Consider the following 17,118-nt stretch of genomic DNA (forward strand, 5'->3'; position numbering starts at 1 on the left):
TTTCTTTTCAAACAGCGACGGTAGATGTGATTTTTTTTTTCATTTTTTTTCTCTTTAAACTTTGTTAATTAATTTGAAATCACAATTGGTTGTTTTGTTTCAAAATCGTACACAAATCCAAAAATTTTAAACATTGTCTTGTTATCTCAAATCTCTGGTCGATTACTATTATGAAGGAGAAGTAGAATTAAGAACAAATTATGTACGGGTTATATATATATATATATATATATATATATATATATATATATATATATATATTACCGTGTGATATATTAGAAAGGAACATACAGAAGAGTGGTTAAGTGTGCTTGTAAGGGAGCTAAAGGTCGCGGGTTCAATCCTTGGTTCAGTCATTTTTTTTTTATATTTGGAGAAGAACATGGAACACAGGAGAATATGGGTTGAATAGATTAGGATATGAAATAAAACAGAAGATTTAAGATAGATGGATGGGTTAAAGGATGTTTGAGTTATCGAGAGGTCGCGGGTTCGAGTCCCGTTCTGGGCATTTGTTTTTACAAGATAGTCTTAAAGGTAGTTTTTTTTTTTTTTTAAAATTCATTATTATCAATGTCATTGTTATTATTAAGTAATATAATTATTATTATTGTTAGTATTATTATTATTATTATGTGATATATTCATTAGGATTATTATTATTATTATTATTATTATTATTATTATTATTATTATTAGGAGTGTTATTAATGTTATTATTATTATTTTCATAAATATTAACATTTACATCAATCTATAAGTATGAGTATTATTATTATGTATTATTAATAATATCATTATTATTAGTATTATCAGATTATTATAAGTATTATTATCAATATTATGAATATCATTATTATTACTATTAAAACTATTATCCTAAATATTATTAACAGTAAAATTACCATAATTATTATTATTATCAGTATTGTTATTTTAATGTTATTATTATAATCAAATACAACTATTATTTACCATTATTAATATTATTTTACTAAATAAATATTATGTATATAAAAATATATTTATAGATGATATTACATAAAAGTACGTATTAATCATATTAACGGATTTTTATACGAATATTCATATATAACAAATCAGGTACTTTTAATATAGAATTAACTGAATATATATTAATATAATTATCTAAACACTAATCATTTTTGTATACACAAATTAAATATATATATATATATATATATATATATATATATATATATATATATATATATATATATATATATATATATATATATATATATATATATATATATATAACATAAGTTATAATATATGAATTTGTTCAATTTCGATTATATATATTAATAAATATACAAATGATATAGGTTCGTGAATCCAAGGCCAACCCTGCATTGATCAATATCGTCATATGTATTTTTACTACAAAATACAGTACAGTGAGTTTCATTACTCCCTTTTTAAATGCTTTTGCAATATATATTTTTGGGACTGAGAATACATGCGCTGCTTTTATAACTGTTTTACGAAATAGACACAAGTAATCAAAACTACATTATATGGTTGAATGATCGAAGCCGAATATTCCCCTTTTTACTTGGTAACCTAAGAATTAGTAAACTAGTCTACTAATTGACGCGAATCCTAAAGATAGATCTATTGGGCCTAACGAACCCCATCCAAAGTACCGGATACTTTAGTACTTCGATATTGTTTTTATCATGTCCGAAGTATTTCCCGGAATGATAGGGATATTCTTATATGCATCTAGTTAATGTCGGTTACCAGGTGTTCAATCCATATGAATGATTATTTTTGTCTCTATGCATGGGACGTATATTTATGAGAAATGAAAATCTTGTGGTCTATTAAAATGATGGAAATGATTATTTATGTTAAACTAATGAATTCACCAACCTTTTAGTTGACAATTAAAAGCATGTTTATTCTCAGGTATGAAAGAAATCTTCCGCTGTGCATTTGCTCACTTTAAAGATATTACTTGGAGTCATTCATGGCATATTTCAAAAGACATTGCATTCGAGTCGTTGAGTTCATCAAGATTATTATTAAGTTAATTATAGTTAGATATATTATGAAATGGTATGCATGCCGTCAACTTTCGATGTAATGAAAGATTGTCTTTTCAAAAACGAATGCAATGTTTGTAAAATGTATCATATAGAGGTCAAGTACCTCACGATGTAATCAACTATTGTGAATCGTTTATAATCGATATGGACTTTGTCCGAATGGATGAGGACGGGTATCTACAGTTGGTATCAGAGCGGTGGTCTTAGCGAACCAGGTCTTGCATTAGTGTGTCTAACTAGTAGTTGTTTAGATGCATTAGTGGGTCTGGACTTTGACCGTGTCTGCATGTCAAAAGTTTTGCTTATCATTTCGTGTCGAAAATTACCTGCTTATCATTCTTAGTCTAGACACATTTTACTGCATTGACTGGATGAATAGTGTATAGACAAGATTCATATCTTAGCGTATCTGTCACTGTAGACTTTATCTGACACGTTTCCTTAATTTCCTCCGTAATTCACGGGATCTTTGGAAGTATGTATAGATATTCTATATATAATTAGAATATCATTCGATATTCGAAAATTATTTCATATCAAAACCCTTTAACTGATCATGAGAGATGGATCCTACACCTAGCTTGAATTCCATTAGTTCCGGAAGCGATTTCGAGATGTATATTGAAGTAGACTCCGAAGTCAATGAACCAGAAGTGCCTCAACCATTTAGTTATTTTTCTTTCTGGAGGAGATGGGGGTGGGTCCGAGACTTACTCACTCGATGAAGAAATGAAGAAGACGAGCCCTACTGCGAACCAAACTTACCTCCTAACATCGGAGAAAATGATGTACTCACCGGTAAACCTATGCGCAACACTGTATTCACCCTTCTTGCTAAAATATTCTGACTCGAAGGTCGCATTACTGCAATCTCAGAAAATATTCAACCTCTACTTCCGAATACCAATCGAAGGGGAATATTAGAAGAAGTTAGGGAACTTCGAATTGATAATCAAGATCTATCGAATCAGATGAGTGGATGGATAGAAATGATAGAGGGTAGGATAGAAAACCTGACAAGAATGGTGCGTGATTTACAAGCTATACTTACTACACTAACATCATCACCAACCTTAGTACCAACAACACTTGTAGCACCAACAGCAACAGTACCACCATCAGCAGCACCAGCAGCATAACCAGTACCAACAACAACAACATCATCACACGTCTCAACCTCGCAATCTATACCTCAAGCATAATCATCGTTCTACGAATCGTTCTAAATAAACTATCTTCGTCCTTCATGGTGATTATGTAATCTCTAATGTTTTAGAGATTAGGTACTCTAGTTCTAGCCGTAAATCTGATGAGTTTAAAATCACATTGACTCATTAAATCCATAATTACGTCTGAAGAAAATATATATGTATATATGTTTTCATAAAGGTTGTAATTAAAAATTTTTATTGTACAAACTGTTAATGGTGAAAATATTTTAACGGGTAGGTAATACCCGAGGAATATTTAGATTTCGCATTAATAAGTTACACTGTACATTCTTTGAATCTATTTCAATAGTCATTTACTATCCTACTTACAATCACAGCTATACGAATCTGTTCACCACAAAATAACCATTTTCATTCAATTTCATACTTGGATTTTGACCTATCAGAATTCAACAAGTGGCATAATGAAGAAAATATTGGACAAAATAAAATTTGTTAGAAACAAACAAATTAACTATGAGAAATTCTGTTAAGAATCCACGCTAACAAAATCCTAGCTAACTGTTCCTAGCTAACTGATTACATTTTATTTATCGCAATTTAATTATCGCAATTTATTTTTTTGCAATTTAATTCTCGCAATTTTATTTATCATCATTTAATTTCTGTTATTTATTTTACGCACTTTAAATATCGGGACACGTATACAAGGTTTTGAGATATCATATCGACGCATCTATATATATTATTTGGAATAACCATAGACACTCTATATGCAGTAATGTTGGAGTTAGCTATACAGAGAGGTTGATTCTACAATAATATATATAGTTTGAGTTGTGATCGAGTCTGAGACATGTACACGGGTCACGAAACGTATTAATTAATTCGAATATTATATAGTAAACTATATATGAATTATTATTTGTACACTGCTAACTGTGGACTATCAACATTGGACAATTAAAATGAATTAAAATATTAATTATAACATATGAAACTAAACAATTCTTCAAGTTTGCCACTTGATTTCATTTTAAATCTCATTTGTATCTTGATGATTCCAATATGCGTTCAAACCTTTCATGATTCTTGAAAACACCTCAATCGAGAGAATGAACCAACTGTATCTCATCTACAGAAGGAAAGATTTATTCATATAGTTATGCACCTGAAAAACTCTCTGAAACTGAGTAAACATTTAACACGTAGCTGTGCTAATTCCTTTAGCGTTATTATTACCCAAAATAACTTTGAAATTCCTTTTCAAACTTGCCAATTTTATCACAGCTCCAGCAAATCAACTTTGATTTTCATTCGGATTAGCCTTACTATAACCTTGATATATATGATGCCCTTTTCGTCATCGTTACCGGAGATCCGTTTATATTCCACCACATTAGCAGTAAACTTACCAACAACTTCATTGATCTTTGACTTTCTTAAAAGTTATTACATTTATTGAAACCCTATCATATACTCATCCACATCTTGTAACGAGAACTGCCATACCAATTATCAGAAATCAGTAATCAGTATTTTGAAATCTCGCAGCATATCTACATCAACAGTTATAGGTATACATATAACATTTATCTCTTAGAATTATGATCTTCCATTCTGAAATTTTGAAAAGCTCCAAGTCTGCGAATTAATACTCTGAATTTTGAAAAGTTGAATGAAGCAACAAAAACTGTAAACGACCTCAACAGCCAAAAGTTTATGATAAATGATTGTATGTTGGCAAAGCTCAGAAAAAGTTTGAAAGTGAAAAATTGATTGAGCAAACTACGAAGGAGTCTCTGAACAAATCACAAGGACTAAACTTGTACATTAAGAATCCTGATGATTCTATTTCTGATGAAATTTTTAACGAATACCTTGCTTCTGACTCCAAACTCTTGCGGACAAATTTTCTTCACCATCCTTCGATATTAGAAAATCCAAGATATCATCGTATCTTTCATTATAAATATCCTCCATATTTCTGAAGATATTTTCATAACTATTCTTATCTGAAATCATTAATCTCTTCGTGATATCAGTGTTACATCATATAGAAACTGTTAGTTTCTATATTCTGTAAACTTTCGAGCTTAAAGTATGAATGTTATTGAAGTAATGTTAGTAATTCATGCATGAGTTAGTATAATATAATGACACTTGATCAACGTGATTATATTACAGTAAGTCATGCTGAGTTTCTAAATGGAACATGATGATTCACAGACCATACCGTCATCATGTGCCATGTTACATAACTCTTTCATTCTGCTTAACTTCTGAACATATCAAGAAAATATATTCTTGATAGTTCTATTCTCAGTAATTCTGGTAATTTGACAAATCAAATCGTGCTATTACATTCTTTCTTGTTTAGAACATTAAAGTTCATTCGAAACTCCATACTTACGAATTCTGGACCATTACTCGCTTTACTAGAGACCGAGAAGATAATAAAAAGGCAAAGAGCTCCAAAAGATAAGAGAAAATAAAAGCCCGATAACAACACATAAATTACAAACCGTGTATGTCAATGTTTATCGCAACATAAAGACACGGGAGAATTAAAAACACTATAACCCCAAGGGCGAAGTAGAAGAAAACAGATTCTTCCGGTGGAAGTTGGAAAAGGAGAATGATTGTTGCGATAGTCAGAATAAGGACAAGGATCAGAACTGGATTAAGCATTTTCAGAATCTTTTGGATGTATGAAACAAGAAGGAAAGTATAGGAATGGTGAGAATAATGGAACGGAAGAGTTTAATTTATAATGGAAATATCAGACAGAGTAATCGAAGCAGATCACCGTATTTAATTAGAGAGATCTTAATTTCCTTATTCGCCAAAGAATCAGATCTTATAGATTTCCAAGATTTTCTTTTAAATCCCTTGAATTCTGGAATTCAACCAAGGTAACGTCAAAAATTAAAACGAAACTTCATTTATTCAATTCACTTTTTTTGTGATAGCTTCATTCGTGCTCTTCGAATAATCGAATTATTTTTTCTGTATTATTCAATAATGATAAAACTCTATTTATCAGCTCATATTCGTCAGGAAAACATATTTATTGTTAGCCATAATGACCTCACTTAAATTTCGGGATGAAATTTCTTTAACGGGTAGGTACTGTGATGACTCGGGAATTTCCGACCAAATTTAAACTTGAATCTTATTTGGTTTCGACACGATAAGCAAAGCCTGTATTGTTGAAGTCTCAAAACCTTTGAACTGTGTTCATGTATACATTTGACCTTGACTATTCCCGACGATTCACGAACAATTATTTTTAAATAAATATGTACGGATATATACGTATATAGAGATAAATACATAATAATTGAAAATAATAAAATTTAATCAATTCGAATTAAGAATTATTATCATTATGTATTATTATTAAAAATTACTACTATTATTATTATATATATATATATATATATATATATATATATATATATATAGTAATTACTAACATGTAATGTTAACATCTAATATAATAAATGTAATTTTAAGTTAAACCATAATTGTTATAGTAATAATATTACTACTTTCAACATTAACATCTATATTAGTATTATTATTATTATTATGAAAATGGATATAAATATAAATTGTTATATTATTATTATTAATATTATTATTAATATTATTATTAATATTATTATTAATATTATTATTTGTGTTATATATATATATATAAAATGATATATTATTACTTATATCATTATCATCATATAATTAGTATTATTATTATTACCAATAATAATATTGTTATTGTCATTTTCATAATTATTATTATGGTTATTTATTATTGTTATTATTATTTCTGTTATTATTATTAATATTGTACTATTGTTATTTTATGTTATTAATATTATTTTATATTCAGTATTTATAATATTAAAAGTATTAATATTATTAATATATTTAATAAGTATTAAGATTAATAAATAAAAGGGCAGTTACAGATTCTTACGCGTAATATCAATTATCAGTTTCTTTATTTTCTTTGTCTGTCTTCTTTGTCCCTATCATTCTCCTAACCCGTGATCTATTTCTCAATGGAATCTCCTTTATAATGAAATTCATTGTATCATGTTTGAGGAAAAAGAAGTCATTCATGTCCTTTCATTATATTCATCAGCTATGATTTTTTTTTTCTTTTTCAGAATCAATTCTTTATTTTTTTTATCGATAATAGGTGTTCTTGACAGATTATACAAAAATTCGGATTCGTTTATCATTTAAAAATCTAAAATTGCAGTTTTGGTAGAAAGCTTGTGTCTAATCTATCTGCAAAATATGAAATTCCAATTCTTCAAAACAAAATCGAATTTGTGAGTCAATGTTTTTAAAAAATAAAGTCAAACTCTTGTTCTTGAGCAAAATTCGAAATTTCTGTTATGATTTGGGTTAAATTGATGAATCCAATAGTTTCTAGGAGTGGATTACAATCTAATTCGTGTTATAATTTCGGTCTAATACGTTCTTAAAATCAAAATCATTTTTTTCTTTCTTTTCAAACAGCGACGGTAGCTGTGATTTTTTTTTTTCATTTTTTTTCTTTAAACTTTGTTAATTAATTTGAAATCACAATTGGTTGTTTTGTTTCAAAATCGTACACAAATCCAAAAATTTAAAACATTGTCTTGTTATCTCAAATCTCTGGCCGATTACTATTATGAAGGAGAAGTAGAATTAAGAACAAATTATGTACAGGTTATATATATATATTACTGTGTGATCTATCAGAAAGGAACATACGGAAGAGTGGTTAAGTGTGCTTGTAAGGGAGCTAAAGGTCGCGGGTTCAATCCTTGGTTCAGTCATTTTTTTTTATATTTGGAGAAGAACATGGAACACAGGAGAATATGGGTTGAATAGATTAGGATATGAAATAAAACAGAAGATTTAAGATAGATGGATGGGTTAAGGGATGTTCGGGTTATCGAGAGGTCGCGGGTTCGAGTCCCGTTCTGGGCATTTGTTTTTACAAGATAGTCTTAAAGGTAGTTTTATTTTTTTTTTAAATTCATTATTATCAATGTCATTGTTATTATTAAGTAATACAATTATTATTATTGTTAGTATTGTTATTATTATTATTATGTGATATGTTCATTAGGATTATTATTTTTACTATTATTATTATTATTATTATTATTATTATTATTATTATTATTATTATTATTATTATTATTATTATTATTATTATTATTATTATTAGTATTATTATTGTTATAAGAAGTGTTATTAATGTTATTATTATTATTTTCATAAATATTAACATTTACATCAATCTATAAGTATGAGTATTATTATTATGTATTATTAATAATATCATTATTATTAGTATTATCAGATTATTATAAGTATTATTATCAATATTATGAATATCATTATTATTACTATTAAAACTATTATCCTAACTATTATTAACAGTAAAATTACCATAATTATTATTATTATCAGTATTGTTATTTTAATGTTATTATTATAATCAAATACAACTTTTATTTACCATTATTAATATTATTTTACTAAATAAATATCATGTATATAAAAATATATTTATAGATGATATTACATAAAAGTACGTATTAATCATATTAACGAATTTTTATACGAATATTCGTATATTACAAATCAGGTACTTTTAATATAGAACTAACTGAATATATATTAATATAATTATCTAAACACTAATCATTTTTGTATACACAAATTAAATATATATATAATATATAACATAAGTTATAATATATGAATTTATTCAATTGCGATTATATATATTAATAAATATACAAATGATATAGGTTCGTGAATCCAAGGCCAACCCTGCATTGATCAATATCGTCATATGTATTTTTACTATAAAATACAGTACAGTGAGTTTCATTACTCCCTTTTTAAATGCTTTTGCAATATATATTTTTGGGACTGAGAATACATGCGCTGCTTTTATATCTGTTTTACGAAATAGACACAAGTAATCGAAACTACATTATATGGTTGAATGATCGAAGCCGAATATGCCCCTTTTTACTTGGTAACCTAAGAATTAGTAAACCAGTCTACTAATTGACGCGAATCCTAAAGATAGATCTATTGAGCCTAACGAACCCCATCCAAGGTACCGGTGTAGTGACCCGAACTTTTCCATGTTTATATATATTAAATGAAATTGATATTTACATGATTAAGTGTTTCCAACATGTTAAGTAATTAAACTTGTTAAGACTTGATTAATTGAAACAGGTTTTATATAGACATTTGACCACCCAAGTTGACCGGTGATTCACGAACGTTAAAACTTGTAGAAACTATACGATGACATATATATGATTATATATATAGTTAACATGATATTATAATAAGTAAGTATCTCATTAGGTATTTTAACGATGAGTTATATACATAAAATTGTGTTTATTGAATTAAGAAACTCGAAACGATATATATAACGATTATCGTTATAACAACGTCTTACTAATTACATATGAATCGTATTAAGATATTGTAACACTATGTTTAATCATGATAAATGATAAGTAAACATGTCATTATGTATATTAACAATGAACTACATATGTAAAAACAAGACTACTAACTTAAGGATTTCGAAACGAGACATATATGTAACGATTATCGTTGTAACGACATTTAAATGTATATATATCATATTAAGATATATTAATATATCATAATATCATGATAATATAATAATTTAACATCTCATTAGATATAATAAACATTGAGTTAACAACATTTAACAAGATCGTTAACTTAAAGGTTTCAAATCAACATTTACATGTAACGACTAACGATGACTTAACGACTCAGTTAAAATGTATATACATGTAGTGTTATATTATGTATTCATACACTTTTGAAAGACTTCAAGACACTTACCAAAATACTTCTACTTAACAAAAATGCTTACAATTACATCCTCGTTCAGTTTCATCAACAATTCTACTCGTATGCACCCGTATTCGTACTCGTACAATACACAGCTTCTAAATGTATGTACTATTGGTATATACATGCCAATGATCAGCTATTAGCAGCCCATGTGAGTCACCTAACACATGTGGGAACCATCATTTGGCAACTAGCATGAAATATCTCATAAAATTACAAAAATATTAGTAATCATTCATGACTTATTTACATGAAAACAAAATTACATATCTTTTATATCTAATACATATACCAACGACCAAAAATACCTACAAACACTTTCATTCTTCAATTTTCTTCATCTAATTGATCTCTCTCAAGTTCTATCTTCAAGTTCTAAGTGTTCTTCATAAATTCTACAAGTTCTAGTTTCATAAAATCAAGAATACTTCCAAGTTTGCTAGCTTACTTCCAATCTTGTAAAGTGATCATCCAACCTCAAGAAATCTTTCTTATTTACAGTAATATATATTTCTAATACAAGGTAATACTCATATTCAAACTTTGATTCAATTTCTATAACTATAACATTCTTATTTCGAGTGGAAATCTTACTTGAACTTGTTTTCGTGTCATGATTCTGCTTCAAGAACTTTCAAGCCATCCAAGGATCCTTTAAAGCTAGATCTATTTTTCTCATTTCCAGTAGGTTTACCTACTAAAATTAAGGTAGTAATGATGTTCATAACATCATTCGATTCATACATATAAAACTATCTTATTCGAAGATTTAAACTTGTAATTACTAGAACATAGTTTAGTTAATTCTAAACTTGTTCACAAATAAAGTTAATCCTTCTAACTTGACTTTTAAAATCAACTAAACACATGTTCTATATCTATATGATATGCTAACTTAATGATTTAAAACCTGGAAACACGAAAAATACCGTAAAACCGGACATACGCCGTCGTAGTAACACCGCGGGCTGTTTTGAGTTTGATAATTAAAAACTATGATAAAATTTGATTTAAAATTTGTTCTTTTGGGAAAATTATTTTTCTTATGAACATGAAACTATATCCAAAAATCATGGTTAAACTCAAAGTGGAAGTATGTTTTTCAAAATGGTCATCAAGACGTCGTTCTTTCGACTGAAATGACTACCTCTTACAAAAATGACTTGTAACTTATATTTCTGACTATAAACCTATACATTTTCTGTTTAGATTCATAAAATAGAGTTCAATATGAAACCATAGCAATTTGATTCACTCAAAACGGATTTAAAACGAAGAAGTAATGGGTAAAACAAGATTGGATATTTTTTGATTGTTGTAGCTACGGGAAATATTGTAACAATTCTATACAAATCATATCCTAGCTAACTTATATTTTATTATACATGTATTCTAATATATTATGTAATCTTGGGATACCATAGACACGTATGCAAATGTTTTGACATATCATATCGACCCATGTATATATATTATTTGGAACAACCATAGACACTCTATATGCAGTAATGTTGGAGTTAGCTATACAGGGTTGAGGTTGATTCCAAAAATATATATGCTTTGAGTTATGATCTAGCCTGAGACGTGTATACACTGGGTCGTGGATTGATCCAAGATAATATATATCGATTTATTTCTGTACATCTAACTATGGACAACTAGTTGTAGGTTATTAACGAGGACAGCTGACTTAATAAGCTTAAAACATTAAAACGTATTAAAAAATGTTGTAAATATATTTTGAACATACTTTGATATATATATATGTACATATTTGTTATAGATTCGTGAATCGACCAGTGGCCAAGTCTTACTTCCCGACGAAGTAAAAATCTGTGAAAGTGAGTTATAGTCCCACTTTTAAAATCTAATATTTTGGGATGAGAATACATGCAACTTTATAAATGTTTTATGAAATAGACACAAGTAAATGAAAATACATTATATGGGTGAATGATCGAAGTCGAATATGCCCCTTTTTAGCTTGGTAGCCTAAGAATTTGGGAACAGACCCCCCAAATTGACGCGAATCCTAAAGATAGATCTATCGGGCCCAACAAGCCCCATTCTGAAATTTGGAATGCTTTAGTACTTCGAAATTATCATGTCCGATGGGTTTCCCGGAATGATGGGGATATTCTATATGCATCTTGTTAATGTCGGTTACCAGATGTTCAATCCATATGAATGATTTTTATCTCTATGTATGGGATGTATTGAAATATGAAATCTTGTGGTCTATTATTATGATTTGATAATATATAGGTTAAACCTATAACTCACCAACATTTTTGTTGACGTTTTAAGCATGTTTATTCTCAGGTGATTATTAAGAGCTTCCGCTGTTGCATACTAAAATAAGAATAAGATTTGGAGTCCATGCTTGTATGATATTGTGTAAAAACTACATTCAAGAAACTTATTTTTGATGTAATATATTCTTATTGTAAACCATTATGTAATGCTCGTGTGTAAACAGTATATTTTAGATTATCATTATTTGATAATCTACGTAATGCTTTTTAAACCTTTATCGATAAAATAAAGGTTATGCTTGTTTTAAAAATGAATGCAGTCTTTGAAAAAAGTCTAGGAGGTCAAAACCTCGCGACGAAATCAATTAATATGGAACGTTTATAATCAATATGTATGGGACATTTCAGTTGGTATCCGAGCGTTTGTCTTAGAGAACCAGAAATTTGCATTAGTGTGTCTTATCGAGTTTGTTAGGATACATTAGTGAGTCTGGACTTCGACCGTGTTTTCTTTAAAAATGATTGCTTAACACTTTTGTTGGAAACTATATGTAAGACCCTATTATTTCATCGTACATATGTGTAAATACGGTATGGGTTGAGTGGGTGTTCGTTTCATATTTTAAACAAAAGGCAGAATCTGGACTGAGTGACTGGCGCGCCGCGCCGATATGCTGTGACAGCTCACTTCCTTTTAAAATTAGATATTTTTGGGGTAATTTGGTAAAATCACATGGGGTCCGACTTTAAGGCCCTAAACCAATTGTTGGGGCCTCATTAACTCCATTTCCACCTACATTAACCTCATCCATTCAATTTTAGAGAGAGAGGGTTTTTCTAGAGTGAGAGAGCTCAAAATAAGGAAGAAGAAGCTTGAATCGGGTCTAAGTGCAAGCATTAAAGTTGTTCATCTATCCTCTAGCTACGTTTTGATCATAGTGGTATGCTCTAATCTTGATTTCCTAATTTAATTTTGGGAAAGGGTTAGTGTTAGGGTTAATGGTGAACTTAAAAACCCACTTTGTTAGTAAATTGGGTGTTTTGGGCGAATTTGGGTCATGTAGACCCAAAGGTGACTAACTAGGGTTTTCAAAGTATTAAATTATGTTTATGAGCTTAAATTGGTTAGTTAAATTACTAGCACACTTATATAAATGTAAATGGGTGTCGAGTGGGTTAGAGGATGATCCGAAATGGGTGTATTGACTTTTAAGTGGTCAAATGGGTCATAATGGACCTAAGATGGTTAGTGTATGTGTAAGATGCATAGACCTTGTGTTGAAAAGTGTTTTAAGACCTAATTTGGTAAATGTTAGGGTTTTGGTTATGATTGACCCAAATATTAGGGTTAAGGGTGCAAATGGGTCGAGATTGCACCATGGGTCAAAATGACTATAGAATGGAGTTTGAGTTGGTTGACCAACTTGAGTTTGTGATTGATATTATGTATAATGTAATAGGTACGTTACATTGAAGATTTTAGAGCTTGTCTATCTCTCATCAAGACTTTGAGGTGAGTGGAAAATCTATATATGTATGTATATGATTTACGTGCCGTATTAATGGTGTCACATAGCCGTTTTGTGACCATAGTTGTGAGACATAGCCGTTTTGTCCACGTTTTATATTTATGCACATAGCCGTGTTTATGCATATAGTGGCGAGTAATAGCCGTGTTTTACTCCCACGTTATTATCCGAGTTATTGTGCACATAGCCGTGTTTGTGTACATGATTGTGAGTAATAGCCGTGTTTTACTCACACGTTGATCAAGTGATGCCATAGCCGTTTTTGGGAACACTTGGGGGTGATGCCATAGCCGTTTTTGGAACACCTCGGGGGTTAGCATACCATAGCCATTTTTGGGAGCTAACGGTTGTTAAGAACATCGATGACTTGTTTCGCGAAGTCATTCCCTTGCGAAGATTTTGGTTAACCATGGTTTATAGTTGTTGACGTTAGCATTTAATTATTATTATGAATATTATGCTATTGATGTTGCTAGTTGTACGAACTGACGATACTAGCTTGTTTATTGAGACGTTATGCGTTATATGATATCGAGAATGCGAGTAGGTAAGTTTTATATGCATGTATATATTTATTCTACTCACTAAGCGTTAGCTTACCGTCTCATTGTTTACCATTTTATAGGTTCCGGCGTGGATAAGGGTAAGGGCATACGGTTGGATTAGAGATCCCGCTTGTTAGGGGACGCCTTTTGGATGTGTTAGATTTTGGAATTTGACCATGACTTGGGTAGTTTAATCCCAAACACCATGCTCATCGCGTCGTTTGGTACTTAAACTTTTTGGTGGTCGAAACTCACGTTATGTATTAAACTCGTAAAACGGCCAAAGTGGGCCTCGCTTTGTAAAACTTATTTTATGTTTGAATTGTGTTAGTTTTACATGTTTGAATATGTTGTTAAAAGCGTTTTGTCTAATTATGTCGGGAAGTGGCCGATCTTTTTCGCGTTTCATGACTTTTGGGACAGACCAGTTTGGCGCGCCGCGCCATATGCTGTTCCAGCAAAAAAAAAATTATTTGTTATTTTTAAGCGGGTTGTTCGTGGTTTGGTTTGGGTTGTTACAAGTGGTATCAGAGCATGGTCTAAGGGATTTAGGCGACTTGAGATAGGTGCCTAGACTTAGACTTTATTGTGTGTACGCTTTATGCGGGACTTGTAGGACTTTGGGTCTAATCGAGAATTATTAGTGCTTTGATTTATGTGAAATAACATTGTGCAAATTGATTTGTATTGTGTTTAGCAATCATCAAGCGAGATGGACGTTGTACTAGCGAGTTAATGCGACGTGTTCGCGTAACAATGATTAGCTACCATTGTTACGGGTTCGAATCGTGTCAAACAAGAAATGTACGACGATTGTTGAGCAAGATGGGGTAGTATGGTGTATATGTATATACATATGTGTTAAGTCCTTTCATTTTGTTGCTTAATTTACTTCGTTTTATAGAATGAAGATGAGAAATGGACACGACACCAATGACGGAAGTACGAGTGAGGACGTTGAACTCACGGCCAAGGTGGAGGCCATCTTTAAAAGGCTAAAGAAGGATTTTCTTGACGACGTCCGAAAGGTCTTCCAAGAGTCGGTTGATGGACAAGTGACCGAAATGATCAATGATCGAATGAAAGCCGCAATAGAGGAGGCTTTAGAGGCTAGAAACATTTATCCTCGAGGCGAAGGGGGTGAAGGAAATGGTGGGGGTGGAAGGCGGGACTTCCACTACAAAAATTTCAAGGATACTCAACCTCCGATGTTTAATGGGGTGAGGGATCCATTGAAAAGCACTTGTTGGATTTCCGATATCGAGGGAGCGTTCCGTACCGCGGAGTGTCCTCCCGAGAAGAAGACGAGGTATGGGTCTAGCATGTTACACGAAGAGGGCAAGTTGTGGTGGGACGATAAAATCAAATTATATGGTGAAGAGCAATGCATGTGCTTGACATGGGAGGAGTTTAAGAAAGAATTTTTCCAAGAATACCGAACTTCTTCTGATCTTGATAAAATCCGGGACGAGTTGCACAATTTTCAACAAGGTTCAATGGACTTGGTTACTCTCAAGTCTACCTTCTTGGCAAAGACTCGTTTGTTGTCCGGAGAATGTTGGCGATGATCACAAGTTGATGCTAGATTTCTACCGTACTTTAAGTGATGAGTTGAAGGGTAAGATTAGCCGGGGAATGGCTAAGTCTTTTGAAGATTTATACGAATTGGCTAGGTGTTTTGAGCCGGAGGTTCCAAGAAAGAGTGATTTCACTTTTTCCAAAAGAAAGTTTGAAGGTTCTAGTCATTCTAACTTTTCAAACAAGAAAAACAAGAACAAGAAGGGGTCCGAAAGCGTCGGAAGTGTGAAGAAGGGTGGCTCAAATACTTTTGCGCCTACTTGTTATAGTTGTAGGAAGTCGGGTCATTACGCCCGTGATTGTTTGACCAAGTCGGTCACGTGTTTTAATTGTGGAAAGGAGGGGCACAAGAGGCCGGAATGTCCCGATTTGAATAATGATCATGTCAAGAAGTTAGAAAAGGTGGCGGGCACGGCTAGGGGTCGCAACTATTTGATGACGAATGAGGAGGCCAAGCAATCCAACGAAGTTGTTTCAGGTACTTTTATGGTTAACTCTAATCCGGCAAGGATCCTATTTGATAGCGGTGCAAATTTGTCGTTTGTATCTCCAAAATTTGTGCCTAGACTTAATAGACCGGTAGCTAAGTTAAGTCGCCCGGTAGGAGTCGAAATAGCGGACGGCAAGATGGTGCTAGTGGTTGATGTGTGTAAAAATTGTGATGTCGTTTTTGGTGCCGAAAACTTTAAGATTGATCTTATCCCGATGACTTTGGGCGATTTTGATATCGTTGTTGGTATGGATTGGCTCGATCATAATAGAGCCGATATTGCATGCCATGAAAAATTTATTCGTGTAAAGGCCCCAAGTGGGGGAGAGTTAATTATTCACGGTGATAAGCGTAGAAGACTTGTGCCGATATGCACTTTTGCACGGGCACGTCGTCTCCTCGGTAGTGGTGGCATGGCTTTTCTTGCCCATGTTGTTGATACTCGTGATGAGCCACCACCCATTCATGAAATTCCGGTGGTTAGTGAATTCGAAGACGTTTTTCCGGATGAGTTACCGGGTGTTCCGGCGAAAAGACAACTTGA

This window comes from Rutidosis leptorrhynchoides, chromosome 2 (assembly GCF_046630445.1).
Source record: "Rutidosis leptorrhynchoides isolate AG116_Rl617_1_P2 chromosome 2, CSIRO_AGI_Rlap_v1, whole genome shotgun sequence".
NCBI lineage: Eukaryota > Viridiplantae > Streptophyta > Magnoliopsida > Asterales > Asteraceae > Rutidosis > Rutidosis leptorrhynchoides.